The following is a 16,935-nucleotide window of genomic DNA, read 5'->3' on the forward strand; positions in this document are numbered from 1 at the left end:
ATTATGTTAAAAATTGGTGTCGCATTTAAATACACGATAAGAATTATTTTAGCAATGAATGTCTAGAATTCTAAATTATATATTTTTTATATCCAGTCCTTTCATTCAGGATTACATTGGTTGAAAAAATGCACTTCAGGCTCAACTTTGACCATTATAGATGCTCATCAAGCTTTATAAAGAGCTAAATAGAAAAACAGACTAAACTAATAAGAACTTTGCGGAATATTATCTAAAACTCGTAAAGGCTTAGTGTATTTGGAAATAAAGCAAGACGGATTTAATTTGAATATTGAGTAATTACGCCAGTGTATATATATATATATATATATAATTATGTATCAGATATTTTATTCAAATACTTTATATAACATCACAAATTTATATGTTAAAAAGCGTCTTATCTTGATTCTTTTTATTTGATTATTTACTTATTATTGTTTGAATCTCATAGTTGCTGCTATAAAATATCAACTCTCAGTTCAGCCTATTACTATTCTTGATGAAATTGATGTGTTTTGACACGTTTTAGCATGATTCTAATTTATCATCATCTTAGGACATTATCATTGGTATAAGTAATATTTAATATTTCAAAAGCTCAAACTTTGTAATTTCAAATTGTGAACATTTTTAAATAAATTATTACCAGTAATTTGTATTTATAAAGTCAAATATAAATAAAACTAAAGATTTTTATGAAAATTACAGACTAGACTATAGTTGAATATATATTCTTTTTTTTTTTTTTTTACTTCATTTTGAAAGCTTGTAATGCTTTCAGGTTACAGTAATAATAGCTTAAAGAAAAATTTGAAATAAATTTTATATCATAGAAAATAACATCACATATGGAAAATATTTAAATTTCGACAAACTTTAACATTTTTATGCAGATTACTATATGTTATTAGTATACTTTCGAAGTTTCTGATTTTGTCTCTTTTTTTATGATAGTTATTTCAAAATGTGCAATATTTATATATATGTCTACATATACTGTGTATGCATATTTTTATAGAATTTTATACATTGTACATTCCGCATTTTTATTATGTTGTCTTTTATTTTAGGTTCTTGGATTGTCAATCTCATATTTGGTGTAAAGCCAAGCGTTACAGATATTGGAGTGGTAAGTTAAAAATAACTTACGTTGCATGTTTGTTTTGTTTGATGTTGTGTTTGATGTTTGTGTATAAAAAGTAAAAATTATCGCAGATCAGCTTCTATGTTTATGAACTAGGCCAACCGACCAAATATAGGTATGCGTCGCAAAAATGCGACTTCTCTGGTGGTATCTTCATATTTGCCCCAAAATTTATGCATTTCGTGTATTATTTGGGTGGTCGTTTAGAATAAAGTATGCATTTTTTATTCGTCTTTTTTGCCATCTTCTAAGTCTCGACTGATAATGGCGTTGTTTTTTCTTCTTTGACAGTGGATTATTATGAAAGTATTTCCCGGACTTTTTTAATGTGCATTTTATAAATAAAGTTGGTTTTTTCCCCCCTATTTAATCTTTTTGCTTTTTTTTTTAAATGGCTTTAAATATTTCCGAAGTCGAAGAATCACTTTCAACTCCTGCGTCAAGTGAATTCGCGAAACCAGTCATTATTATAAATAGCGGGAACTGTATTTTTAAACTTTTGGGTGATTGCATACGAAGGGGTGATGTTTACACTGCAGAGAAGAAACAATTCACGAGTCTGTGTATTAAATGCTCGATATATATATATATATATATATATATATATATATATATATATATATATATATATATATATATATAACGCGCATTTAATACACGGTTAAATAAATATATATATTCATATATAAATATAAATAAATATTGTTTAAATTACTGTGATGTAAGGCGAACTCAAAATATAATTTATGTTTGTAAACCTCTTTAGGCAAAAATTTTGTAGTACCATGAACATATATTTTTGGAATTCAGTGGTAATTTAAAATGTAATGTCAGATTCAAGTAAAATGGAAATAATAATGGTATATAAAAAAATCAGAAAATAGATAAATATATACATTAAGATTTTGTAATATATTTTTTAAAGACTACAATAATATAAATGGAGCTCTAAAATTAACTTACTTGCATATTTCTTTATTGAAGAGATATAATATGCCATCAACAGGAATTTCTAAAATTCATCTCTGGGTTATAAAGATAAGATCAAATTACAGTATAAAGGCAATAATTTAAGCAATTCAGACGTTTTAAAAATTAATAATAGTAAGTTGTTAATGCAATCTTAGATTAACTGCATTTAGTTAATAATTTTGCTCTATTTTTGGGAGGAAATTCATGAAGTTGATAAATATGATACATGAAATGAGATCTTCATTTTTTAAATATATTAAAACCAAAATAGTAAGACACTTACAGATAAGAGTAAATATGACTTTTTCTGAAAATTAATTAAACTGTAGTTATGTAAATTTTGTTATGCCTTTACGTAAATATTTTGCAGTAATTCCAATAAATATTTTCAAAATTTTGCTTTAGTTTAAGAATAAAGTCTTGATTCCGTCATATTAGGAATATATTTGAGCTTATTGGCAAATTTAATAAATATCTAAGGAAACAATCGTCTGAGAAACAGAACGATTTCGGCTTGGGATTTTAAATATTAGATAACCGTACATTATATAAAGATAATATGCAGTGAAATAAATAATTTTGAAAGACTTCTGTTTTTTGGTTAATAATAATTATATAAAGATTTTAGAATGCTTTAAATCATAATTCTGTAACATATATATTAAAACTAGTTGGCAGTTGAATTCTTATATAATGATAATACTTTTTCTATTGCAAATAGTAAATGCAACTATTCTGACAGTCTTAAAAGCTTCAGCATCGATGCGTTATAAAAAGTGATCATACACAATATTGAATGTAAATCAAAATCATTAGTTATATTCTCCACCGTGTGATAATAAAATATTATATTGCTAAAATATTAAATTTATAAATAATTTTTTATAAACTCTGCATTTTGCTTGATAATTTTAATGACTGAGTGACCCTAAAGCTGTTCTTTGAATATACGTTTTTATTCAAATGTTTAGCATATTCTCGACAATTATTTCGTTTTACATGCGCAGATCATAATGCTCACTTGATAGATACTAATAGCCCCAGTGATTAATTAAAAAAAAAATCTATTTTACGTCACTTTGGAAGGAAAACTCACGATGTCACAGTACAGCGTAAATCGTGTGTTCTTAGGTTTTAAATAAATCCATTGTTGAAACCTTATAGAAATGTGAAAACTGATCTTATTGCGATTATTAACACGTTGACTGCCGTGCTAAATTTCTTACCATGTAATTTATATGGGCCTGCCCGTCACCGATGACCCCCAGTCAAGATATTAAAATTCAGTCAGCATTTAAATGATATTTTAATGCTATTTCCTCTGTTTTTCTTTTAAATAAAAGCACTTGTCCTAAATGTTTACTGGGCTACTACAGAGCCGTTTGTCTATTTTCCAATAATGTTGCTCATTGAACCTAGATAGTTTCTAAGCCTATTTATGCTGGTAAATAAAGTTTAAAAGCAAGCATTCATCACAATTATATATAAAATTTGCATGTGATGCATTATTGCCTGCGATTAATCTTGAACCATCATTTTTAACCACCCTCTCTGGAAACCAATAGTGAGGTTTGTAACTTTCATTTCCATTGTGCACCATTATTCTGTCAGCGAATGCAAGAAATCTTTTATTTCTCTCAACGCGAGATGGATTGTACAAATAGGAGTAGCGATAACTCCACATAAAAGGGATGAGTCTGTGAATCGCGAGGCACTATTTTGTCCAGTTTCCCGTTCATGACAAATGGTAATCTCTCACGTTATGTACCGTGCCGTCATGATTTGCAACCACCCGCTTAGGCGTGTCTCTGTGTCCATGTCAATAAACGAGCCCTCCATCCCTTTAATTATATCGCCTAGGCATGCAAAATTCCGTTAAAATCAACGCCATTGAACCGCCTTTGTTCTGAAACTGCGATAATTGCTTGCTCTTTTGCTGACACAAAACAGTCTTTGTAGCCAACTGCTGCGGTTGTTTAATTGGTGGAATCTTTTTGCTGCAATATTCTGTTTTGGGAGTTTTGATCGGTTTTAAAGAAAATTCCAAGGAAATCTAAATTTGGTGATTTTCGTAAATGAGAAATGACTGCCAAGTTCCTGTGATTGATTGCGGCTAATAAAAGACACAGAACGACTTTGGATTGGTTAACTGAGTTCAAGAATTTAACAGAGTGGGAAAACTTTATGTGCAGATGTGGAATGTTTACGTTTATATTTGTATGAATATCTAATTATGAATATTACTATAGATATCTAATAACTCAAAATTGTCTTCAAGTTTCTGCGATTGATTGTAGTTAATAAAAGATGCACAACAACTTCGGATGGATTAGCTGAGAATTAAGATTAACACAGTCGCAGATTTAAGCAGAATAAGAAAGGGATGTATTTGAGCTTACAAAATAAATATATGAAATCGCATATATATATATATATATATATATATTCGACATCTGTTTAATTTATCAATATCAGGTTAAATAAAAACTTATAAATATTGTCTCAAATTTGAGTTTAATTAATCCTTTATTTATATGTTTCTATTTTTTTACAAACTGACCATTTGAGACAAAATTTTGGACCCGAAGCTTTTTTGGCAACTGAAAAGGTTTTGTATAACGGGAGAGGGAGAGAATAATTATAAATGTAGCTCTGTTATGCTTGCATCTTATGTTTCCACTGTGATTTTTAGTTGTTCTTAAACAAAAAGAGTCATAAACGATTTTGAATCCTTTGTGATAAAAATCTTCAAGAATCTCAAACTAAATATAATTCCAATTTGTATTTTGAGTTAGTTTATTTTATTAGATAGAAGACCGTTTTTAGGATACTTTGTGACCACTTTAGGATGAACCTTGTAACTTTGAATTGGTCTCGTATGCTGATGACGAGTTTTGAGACGGCAATTTCCTTTTCGAACTTCCTTAACTTGGGGGCAAACTTCCCTAACATACTCTGTGACCACTTTGGGGTGAACCTTGTAACTCCGAAATGGGCTCATATAACGATAACGAGTTTTAAACCGGCAATTCCCCTTTGAACTTCCCTACCGTCTGGGTGTTCTAATGGATCTTTGATGGAATTTGCAATTGGAGCTTATTATGAAATTATTCTATTAAACAGTAAAGAAAAAATCTGTTATGCGAAGAAAAAGACTTTATAATATAATTTTTCATGTATAAAATTCTTTTTAGTGAATTCATTGATTTGCGTATATTCATATAGTCCTTTTTCTTCTGTAAACCCGCAATGCGCCGTACAATTCTGCTGCTGCACGAAGCTTAATTTATATTTTATTTTAAACTTAATTTATCGTCCTGTTTGAAGATTCTTGTTTAATAATTTACGATTGAAGCCTGTTTTACACTTTATAAAAGTAATAATGAAGCGCTCTATGAAGTTTCAGGAACTATCTGGTTACTTCATTTGTGTGAAATTCTTTCTTATTCTTTAATAATTTGATCCTCAGGCTTCAATAATTCAGTGATTAAGCGTTTAAAAAAAGTAAATTATTTCTATCTTTTATATTTCTTCAAAAACCTTTCGACCAAAAATCCTCGGACGATATATCCTCATTAAAGAACTCGTTACATTTGTGATTCTTCATCATTAATTTAATCCTACTGCGCTAAAGTTGGAATCTTCTTCAATGGAGTTATTTTTTAAATAGAAAATATGAAATAAAGATGGAAGTTACATGTATTATCTCAAATTTTATTGATGCCCAGCTATTGTTTCAGATATAAAGGGGCTGTATTTTAGTGAATATAACGAATGCCAGAAGTAAATGCTATATATTTATTTCCATTTATAATTTTTCAATTTTTTTCACTTAAATTCATATTCCAATAAATTTTAATGATTTTGGTTGGAAATGATTAATAATTGAGGTTTATATATACATATATATATATAGCATGTTAAAATGAACGCAGAAATTTTATTGTTTAAATTTCATTATCAAAATAATTGGTGATTAATTGCTGTCCTTTATTAAAATAATTGGTGGAAAAACAATTAAATTTCGTTCGCAAGTTTATCTGAAATATTTGGAAAGGTCTAATATGTTTTTCTAAATAAATCTTTTCCGAGGTTTTATTTAAATACAGTTTATCAACATTTATTTTAACAATTATGCTTGTTACTTTTACCAGGTATCGTTAAACGGCATTTATATTTATCTTATTTATACGTCGTTTCAACGTAATCTTGATTTATAAGTAAACATTGTATAGTTTATACAACTCAAAGAATGCAAAATTTGATTTTTCGAGGAGTATGTGATATCGATATCATGACTTCAGATTTACGTTTATAAATTTATAATTAAGGAATTAATGTTAACTTAAGCAATAATGATAAAATTACACTCCCCCCCCAAAAAAAAAAACACACACACTAGGGATTAAACAATCCAGGGACAATTAGCACAGTAGGCGATGCTTAATAGTGTTTTTTAACTAAACGTTAATTAAACAAACAAAACTCGTATAAAATAAATGCATAATTAGACGATAAATATATGATTTTTTTCACTTTTATGCTAAATATTTAATTTTTGAGTATAATTTTTATTTTCAGTTCTATGCAGCAATGTATCAGTACTATCTTAAAATCTTTAAAATTATTAATTTAAATGGACTTGCATTAGAAGCATTAAATTTATAATAATCAAAATTATATAAACAATTTTGAATATTATAAATTTTGTATTACGCATCTTTTCATTAATCATCGCTTCACGCTAGTCAAATAATGGTATATAAATTATGTTTTACTGTATTTGGGATGAACTTGCGAAATAATATTATATAATATCTCATTGCTCATAAAGGAGGAATTTTTGAAGGTTTTTATTAACTACCCTTTTTTAAAGAAGGAAAATCGGATGGAACATTTTTGTGTGAATTTTTAGCTTTTCTCTTCTTCTATTTTTGCCACATCGCAGCCTTTTTATATAAGTGAAAGAAAAAGAAAAATATTGCCACTTAAACTTAAAAGTCTTTGATTTATGAGAGTTATTATACAATTCATTCATCTTAAATGCAAATGCTTATTCACATTTGGGATTCACAATGCCCATGCTTCTACAACAATGACAGTAACAAAGGAAAACATGGTTGCATGCAAAGCGACTAGTTTTTGACATCAATTTGTTGTGAAAAATCGATCTATATTGAATTTAAGTGACTAATGTCTTTATCATTAAGTTAACGGTTGGAGGGGAAAAAAATCGATTTATTTTCCACAAATAAAACATCTTATAAAATGGGGTAGACTTGGAGATTTTGTTTACAAGGAATCGTTCGAATGTTATCCATCAGCGTCTTCTTTAAATCCCTGCCCTACCATTTACGAAATTGTTTTGTAGTCTATTCAGCTGGGGAGTCTATCTTCAGATTCCTTTGAGCTTCTGAGACTTAAATCGTGGCTTTTCTTTTCTTCCTCGCTGCACGAAATTTAAAGCTGTTAACGTGACAAACGCATCGTCAATCTTCAAGGAAGTCTTTCAGTGTACAAGTATAATGACGATTATTAAGCTTAAGATGTATGGACAAATTGACGGGTCCTTGCCAAGATAAACCTTCTTCTCAAAAAATCATTGTAACGATTAAGTGTTAAAGCTCTTGTCATTCACGTGTACGTTCCAGTAAATCATCTCTTTGGGACAGGGCTGCTTTCCTTTGTCCAGTTGGCATGGTTCTACTTGTTAACCAGCGGCGTGGGCTGTGTTTTATTTGCTGCACAGATATGAGGAAGGTCGTGGGACGTTGAGCAATCTCTTTTGCCGCCCACAGATCTTGAAACTGAACTGGTGCTCTTGATTTCCGGAGTTGCTGGGCGGGAATTCAATAGCGTTCAAGGACGATGTGTATTTTCGTTCATTGACTATTTGGTGCATCGGTGTTAACTCATTCGCTCATTCATTAGGCTGAGATTTTCGGTGCCACCGCTTTGCATATGCTAAATTCTTATCTCAAAAGAAATGTGCGTAGCTTAAAAATGGTTTTGCAGATGAAGTTTGTTTCTTAATGCGCTTTGCACCGTGATGCAGTAAGTTATCATGAAGTCTTAAACAAATCTGAATTTTAAAGTTATTTAAATTTTACAAATTTTGGTATCCCATGTCTGCCTTTGTATTAGTTCTTGTCTGAGTCATCATACTTGCATCAACCTTTCTTTTTAATGGTATCAAATTAATGGGACATCAATCATTGCTACTTTGTTATGGTAATTACCGTTAATTAAATTTGTCAATCACATGCCAGATATAACTATATAATATGACACCTTACGCTGTACTGTGACATTGCTCCAATTTGTTATATCCTTCAGAAAGCGCAGTGGATTCCAAAAATAAATTAAGTGAATAAAAAGTATTTGAGCTGATTCTATTAATTACCTTTTCCTCGTGTGTTTCTAAAGTTTTTAATATTTTTATATAAAGATTCCTTTAAAATCTACTTATTTTATAGAATTCTAATTCCAAATGAAAAACAAATACCCGTTTTCTTAATAAAAAGTATGACTTCTGTCTTTGCATAAAATGTCTATAATTAGATAATTTAAAAATGAACCTAAGCACGCTTTATATGAATACCTTCTCGCAAAAATATATCATGAGTTTATATAGTGTAAAACACAAATATGAAACATTTGCAAGAAAAATAATTACAATAAGATTATTTGTTAAATCAATGTCTGTATTCAAATAGGAAATAAAGCAATGCCAGCGTTCGTTAACACAATATTTTGTATTTTAAATTCGGCAATTAAAGTGTATTAAAAATATATCAATTTTAATTAAGTTAAAAAAAATTTCTAGTTAGTTTTTTTTTTTAAATTATTAAAATCTTTTGATGATCTTTTAAGCAAACAATTGTATTTTCTCAACAATCCTATTTTCTCCGTTTGTTATTTTATTTCCCTTTTTGACTATAAATTCTGTCTCTATTTTTATTCATTTCTCTATAAAATTAATTTGGTTGGAATTTATTGCATAGATACCCTTGAGGAATTTCTCTAATAAGCCATTATCTTATTTATGTAATAAGTATTCAAAAGCATTTTCATTTCGATGTTGAATTCGTAAATTTCATCTAATCATAATCAATCTTTTATTCAGGTAACTGCTTCTGCTTTCCTGATTTAATGTTTACTACAGCTTATTTTAATTATCGCTTTCATCTTATTTATCATTTACCAGCATGAACTTATGTTATTTGAAAATAAAAGTGCAGAATGAACTACATTTCTTTAAAATCTCACAATTTTCAATAGTTCTTTTTCTATTTACGTAATTTATTTCTGTGTTAATTGAAATGATTTGATTATATTCTTAGCTGGATTGTGTAAAATTATAATTTTTTCTCGGAATAAATCAAATGCAAAATTTGTTTCTTTTATTTTACTGAAATTCAAGTGTGACTGAAATGTTACGTGGAAAAAGCAGCGTCTGATGTTTTGAAGATTTTAGATCGTTAATCGGTTAATTATTTATCATGCTTTGAGCTGTGAGAGATATTGAATTTCATGCCTAATTTACATATCAAACGCAGAAATTGATTTAAAAATTATTTTCTCGTAAACGCAGGTGGTAATTATACCTGAGGGGATAATCCCTGTTAGTGCTTAATAGATTATTTCTTTTCTTTAAATGACATTTTACCAGAAGTTTTAACTGTTTTCTTATACATTTAAGAATTAATTAATCTATTTTTCTTTGAACCACGGATATAAATACTTTATAAATTTACAAATTATTGTTTCTTTATTTTTTGCAACAAAATGTAGCTATTCTTCCACATTTTATTTTAAAAAATAACGTTCTTCAAAAAAAAAAAAAAAAAAAAAAAAAAAAAAACGCTTTAAGGATTATTTTACATTTTATGATTTGTTTATTTATTTTATGAAAAGGTATCCTTTTGAACAAGAGTCCTGCTGATATTTTACGATCTTGACTTCTGTCCTTTATTTCCTTTTGGAATTGACTTTTTATTTAAAATTGATCTCTTCTACATTAAGAGTTCCGAATTACAAAATTCTTCATCTCTTCGAGCAATTTTTATTTGTCTTCCAAGTAGTGTAAATGAGTGATTGAATTTTGTTTTTAATTGCAAATTTGTATATTTTTCTGCTTATCTTATAATCTGAATATTATTTTCAAAAGTGTAATTAATTATTTAATAAAAACCTCTTAACTTTCAATACTTTTAAAATTTTGTGGTTTTTAGGTCCTTAATTTTTTTTTTTTTTTTTACTTGTTTGAAATATTAAGTTTTATCATAAATTTATTATAGGTCAATTATTCCGTTCGCTAACCAAAAATTAATATTCTATCTGTATTGTGTTCAAAAATTTTCTTCCTTTCAGCGTTTATTAGAAAGTTAAAGACATTTATTATCAGTGGAATCTTTCTATAATCCTTTATTTTATGAATCATTTGTAACTATTGATACGTAAAAAAATACGGTATGATGGAGATTCATAATAAAGTTAATCATAATAGAAGATATTTTAGACAAACCAAATATTTTCGTGTATTTATTTTGTCTTTGTTTCGTCTCTCAACTCCCTAAGGAATTATTTATCTTTTTCCCGTTTGTTATTTTAAGCGAGAAAAGACAACAAATGAAATTCAGTATAGTTATTGATGGCAAATTATGAAAGATAATATAAATTAAAGGTAGTTTTATTATAATTGGTTGTTCAAGATTAGAGTTACTAATTGAAATCTGGAATCGTGATTTATTAATTATATATGCTGTGAGCTTAATTTTCGAAAAATCCAAAAGTGCAAGAAAATATTTAATATGAATAATTAGTCTTATGTTTTGAAGCAAAGGAAATTTCTTTCTTACTTTCTATTTTGTTTATTCGTAATTCAACTCGAGTTTTATTCATTCAATTCGAGTTCGTGTTGTTGAACTCGTAAATTCAACTTTTTTTCGGTTTGTTGAGTACCTTTTGTAATGGAAGTTTATTTCTTATTTTATTTTTTTCTATCTCTAATTGTTCGTGAAGTTCGTATTATTCCAACTTAACGATTTTAGCAGCTTTAATTGCATTTACTTTGAGATGTCGGTGCGAAAAAAGCTACTTTAATCGCAAAATATTTCGATTATATTATTTTATTTATATTTGCAAAATTTCAGAAATAAAATTTAAAAAAAAACGCCGCAAGGAAACTTAAAGCAAAAATATATTGCTAACTTCTGTAGAAAGCTTTATTAAAGTACCGCTTTTACCTCAGTAAGAGAAAAATAATCCCAGTATCATTTCTTTCAAAGCAAATTAAGCGAGTCTGATCCAGTTGCGGAAAGTTTTTATTTTATTTTATTTTTGTTACTCATTAAAGGTTTTTAGCAAATAGAAGTACAGCTGCAATTTAGGTTTAATTTATTTTTATTCCCAAATGGGTTGGATCGATACTGCGCATAAAACTAGAATTATGATTTTGTTTTAGAAATGAAAATATAAACACCTGCTAAACTGCGCATTTGATCCAAGTGTTAATACGTTCTTTTCTGCATACGGTTATATAATGATTGAACTTCTACATGAGATTTTTAATTTCAAAATCAGATTTGATGGTTATTTTTTGCGTTATGCAAATGAAACATTGGATGTCTTAAAGAATGTATCTTTTTAAGCTCTTTGATTGTACCAAGCTAAGCCATAATTGAACCAGACTTTGTTAAAAAAGAATTCTTAATCTTGTTTTTCTTTGTGAAAAAATTTTGCTAATGTTCAACAATCATTTTTCTTCCGCAAATTTTAATTCTTTTGATTACATCGTCCAGATTATAATTGATCCAATCAAATAATAAGATATTTAATCTTAGTTGTCTTTGTTCGAGCAAATTTCCATTAATACTTTTTCATTATAGATTTAAAAATTAAATGGACATTATTTCTGTGCTTTATTATTATTTTGCTGTTTTTACAGAATTCCTCCCTTACTTACTTTGACCATTTTTTTTTTCTAAAGTTGCAATGCAATTTATTTCTTATTCTCGATGTCTGTTTAATTACCTCAATATGAATTGATAAAATGAAAATTGCAAGCTTTTTCTCCCTTTGTAGGAATTAATTTACTACATTTGTTGTTGATTCCTTACAGAGAAAATTTCATTATCAATGATCAGGAGAGAATAATTTAGCTAATTTTATGACGAAATAATTATAAAGAACAAATTAACTGTTCAATTAAAAAAAAAACTTTAGAAAAAATTGTTTAAAATGAATTATATGACAATCAACAATTGAATTTTTGGTTTTCAATAAAAAGAAGAAGTAAAAGGTTGGAAAAGTCTTCTGATTAGCACAAAATGCTCTTATATCCGAAAAATTTATTCATCTATAAGCTATATGCAGCAATTCATATTTACGAATTTTCTTTGAGTTTTAAACGTCAATATGTTATGTAAACCAGGCGATGAAACTGCGGATGAATTTGGAAAATATCTTTCCTGTGTATTCAAGTAGCCTCCTAGTACTCAATGTAATACTTGAAATAGTATTTTAAAACTTTGCTAGTGAACTAGAGATAATTTTATGAGGGAAAATATTTTTCCCCAAGAAATATTATAAAATATATTCTGAAAGTCAGTTTTAAAGAAAAGCAAAAAGAGTTAGTTCTTATTCTCTCTCTTATTATTATTCTCTTCCTATTTTATAATTAAAGGACAATACTGAGAAAATTTCATGTATTCTGTCGCACAAATAAATAGTTCTGAGTTTTATCTGAATATAAATGAAAGTAAATAAATAATAGTATAAATTTTTAGTCCGTAAAATTATTGCTAAGTGTAATTAATCTTTTTATTTTAGAGAATATATTTGAATATACCATGCAGTTATTTTTATATTTCTAAGACGGTACAGTTATCATACCATTCACTTACGATGCGTGTTCCATGTGCTGCCTACTTGAATTGCCTTTGATTATAATAGATTCGCTCCCCTGCGCCTGCAGTGATATCCGATACCAGTATTGCACTTCATTATGCAATATTAGCCTCACACAGTATTTGTTTGAAACTACCAACACCAGATTAGACATATTTCTAGTTTCAAACTGTAATAAACGAATTAGAATTGAGGAAGAGAATCGTGACTATAATCAATTTTATAACGGAAAATGAATTCTGCATTTAGTTCAAAAGAATTATAGGAATAGTAAGATTGTATAGGATTTTTCCCTTTGTTCTTGAAATACAGATTATTAAATTTCATGGTTCTGTTAGACATAACGTAATCTGACTATAAAGGCTTTCTAATAAATTGAGGAAATATCTATACATGCATAAAAAAGGCAAATATAATTTGTAGTATAAGTATTGCACTTCATTATGCAATATTAGCCTCACACAGTATTTGTTTGAAACTAACAACACCAGATTAGGCATATTTCTAGTTTCAAACTGTAATAAACGAATTAGAATTGAGGAAGAGAATCGTGTCTGTAATCAATTTTATAACGGAAAATGAATTCTGCATTAAGTTCAAAAGAATTATAGGAATAGTAAGATTGTATAGGATTTTTCCCTTTGTTCTTGAAATACAGGTTATTAAATTTCATGGTTCTGTTAGACATAACGTAATCTGACTATTAAGGCTTTCTAATAAATTGAGGAAATATCTATACATGCATAAAAAAGGCAAATATAATTTGTAGTGTAGCTAGGCGAAATTATATGACTGATTGTATGTAATCGAATTCACTAAATAAATTGAACAGACTTCTGTGTCACCTTCTAAATAAATTAGACTTTACAATTGGAATTAATGTATATTTGTATAACTTACACTTTCGCCTATTCAGAAATTTCTTTTCGGTAGTTTAATTGATTTAATTAATGAAATAGTATACTGATTATATTTTTGATGTAAAATAGAGAGCGTGAATTTAGTGGATGGAAGAAAGCGTTGATTTTAATAAAATTTTTTGAATCAAACTATTGACATTATATTTATCTTTTTATTATATTAAATTATTAAGATCAAAATAATTTTTAAAAGTATTACGATAAACTGATTTGCAATCGTAATTGTTTACAATTATATATATTTACGCAAGCATGATTTAAAAAAAAAAAAAAAAAAAAAACTGATGTATCTTCCTATCGTCCAATGTATGGTTAAGTTTTTGAAGAAACTGGAGTTAGGACTACTTATTTTTTTATCATAAATCTACTGCAAATACAACTTAGAACGAAGCTAGGTAAAATCCCGGAAAACTTCAATAACTCTAGCGAAAGAAGTAGCATTGATTTCTATATATTATATCCACGAATTTCATATAAATTCATGAAACGTATAAATCGGGATTTACTGTTCAATTACCAAAAAGTATGGATAAGTAGCCCTCTAAAAATTCGAATCTCATGGTATCCATCCTTTATTTAGTTGAAGTTTATAATATCGGAAGTTTTGCAACTCGCTTTTACGCCAAGCCAACTTTCTCTTTTATTGATGACGATGCATCTTTTCTTTCTTTCTCTCTCTCTCTTTTCCCTTTGATCTTTTTCCTTCCTTTCCCTTTCGCGCTTTTTAAACGATTCTCCTGTGTTTCCGATATACCTTAAGGTTGTAAACGTCCCCAGAGAGTTTGAGGCGTCTCATGCTCCAGAAATCAGTTGGAGGAGAATGAAAAGTTTTTAGAAATATATAAAAGAAGCAGAGAAAATATTCCGCTCTCGAGAACCGAGAGAGAATGTGGATGGAGCTTGTGCTCTGCTGCTGAGAGCGAAGAAGTGTAAGAACGGTTTTTATCTGCGGCGTTCCAGTGGGTTCGACTTGCTTCTTAATCAACTCCGCGTTTGCTTATTTTTTGGAGTGAAATTGAGCATGCACGTTAAAAGATGCACAGCAATGCGTGCTTGGCATCTTTTATGTTCTTTTCTTTTTCTACTTCTCTTTTCTTCTTCTTTTTCGGTTTTGGTCTGTCGAAAGGTATTTTCGTGTTTATGTTGCTTCGAAAGAGTGTTTCAAAATGAGAACAACTCATTTTTGAAATGTTTTGTTTGCCTTTTAATTACTCTTTTCTTTCACTCTCTTTCTTTTTTTCCCGTCTTTCAGTGCTAATCTGGTTCGCGGTATTAAAGGTGTGATATGCAACCATTTGGTTAGAAGACAAAATAATACAAATGTGTGTATATAAACTTCATCCTCACAATTGTTCCTTTCTTTTTAACTGTGTGCGCATGATATTTGTGTATACAGCCTCTTTGCGCTACGTTTCTTTTGCATTTGTATAAATGGAGAAATTTATTCTTTAAACGCAATGTTACTTCCTATTGTTTAACATATCATTGTTGACCATTTTCGAAGAAATTTTTGAATTAGTCAGAATCATCGCTGTATTTAAAATGTGACATGTAGCCGTCTGATTAGTAGCTAAAAAAAAAGGTAAAATAACTGCGAATGTGCATACAATTATCCGTATAAGTTTTGCAATTTTTTAAAATTTTTATTTATTTATTTATTACTACTTACATATGAACATAATAATGTAATGAGATGTAACTACGAACGTTGTTAAGGCCTTAACTCCAATCTGTTTCTTCTTCTTCTTTTTTTTCTCCAGTTATTTTAAATGAAGAAATTTTTTCTTTTAACATAATATTTAGTAGTAGTAATATATTTTCCAATTTCACCAAATTACGGATTTATAAAAACATCGAACATGGTGAGTTTTGTTCTGAATCGAAGTATAAAGGGGGGGGCGAAAATGAAACAAATCAACATGTAATTAATGACTATGTACAATCGTATCAAAATTTATCATAAAAATTACTATTCATATTATGTCGCTTCTTAACTTAAAGAAAGTATGGATTTTTTTAAAAATTGTTTTAAAAATATTTAAGAAAACCTATTAATAATAATAATAATAATAATAATATTAAAATAAAAGTTATCATTAATAATGTTATCAAAAAATAAAAATATTATTAATAATGTTGTTATTAAAAAATAAAAGTGCATTTTATTAAAATTATTATTATTAAAGTTCTTGTTAAGGATAACTTATTGTTATAAAAATTATTAAAGGAAATATATTTTGTACTGTACATTGAAGAAGCTGTACTCTTGGTTTCTTGAATTTCATTAGCTTTAATTTCATCTACTTAAATTCTCCTGTAGTTTTATCTAGAAAATTAGAATTAATATTTGTTGTATGATATTATTGAAAAAAAAAATCACACAAGTTTAAATAGTCATGTAATTTCTTAAAAACACACCTAATTTAACGATTTTATGCATATGATTTTTTAGAGGACATTTAGCTTCAGTGTGAAATATTTGGCTCATAAACTGGAGCATTATTCATATATATATATTATGAAACTATATCAGGTTTAGTTGTATGATTAATTGTCATTCTTGGATCTCTTGAGACAGAATTGCGTTCTTTCGCTGTTTCAAGCTCTAATTAAAAATATACTTGAGGTTGCAAATTACATTGGGGATTTCCCTCTCCAGAAATAATCTTTTTGTAAACTAAATGACATGGTATTGTCTAATACATTGTAACTTTTGGAGACATTTAATGAGCATTTGCAATGTTGAAGTCATTAACATATTTAGAATTAGCTGTAGAAAAATAGAAGAGGGGATAATTACTGTAGAAACTTTTACATATCTCGCGTTCTTTTCTTTTCTTTTTAAAAATATATGTACTGAAATGTTACTAGGACTAACATGGATAGTTTATGTGTTCTCAGTATAAAATTCCCCGACATGTCAATGATATATTATCTTTACAGACGCATTAAAATCCAAAGAAGTCGGAAATTAACTTATTATCT

The 16,935-nt window shown here is 28.1% G+C and overlaps 1 protein-coding gene across 11 annotated transcripts in view; it reads left to right on the forward strand.

The window, feature by feature from the left end:
• Positions 1-16,935, forward strand: part of LOC129958602 (toll-like receptor 6) — a 302,856-nt gene that overhangs the window by 111,382 nt on the left and 174,539 nt on the right. For all 11 annotated transcript variants that reach the window (XM_056071195.1, XM_056071192.1, XM_056071200.1 and 8 more), the window contains one exon: positions 1,074-1,132. The gene's annotated coding sequence lies outside the window, so the exon portion shown is untranslated. The remainder of the gene's footprint in view (positions 1-1,073; positions 1,133-16,935) is intronic.

Source organism: Argiope bruennichi, chromosome X1, assembly GCF_947563725.1.
Source record: "Argiope bruennichi chromosome X1, qqArgBrue1.1, whole genome shotgun sequence".
Taxonomy (NCBI): Eukaryota; Metazoa; Arthropoda; class Arachnida; order Araneae; family Araneidae; genus Argiope; species Argiope bruennichi.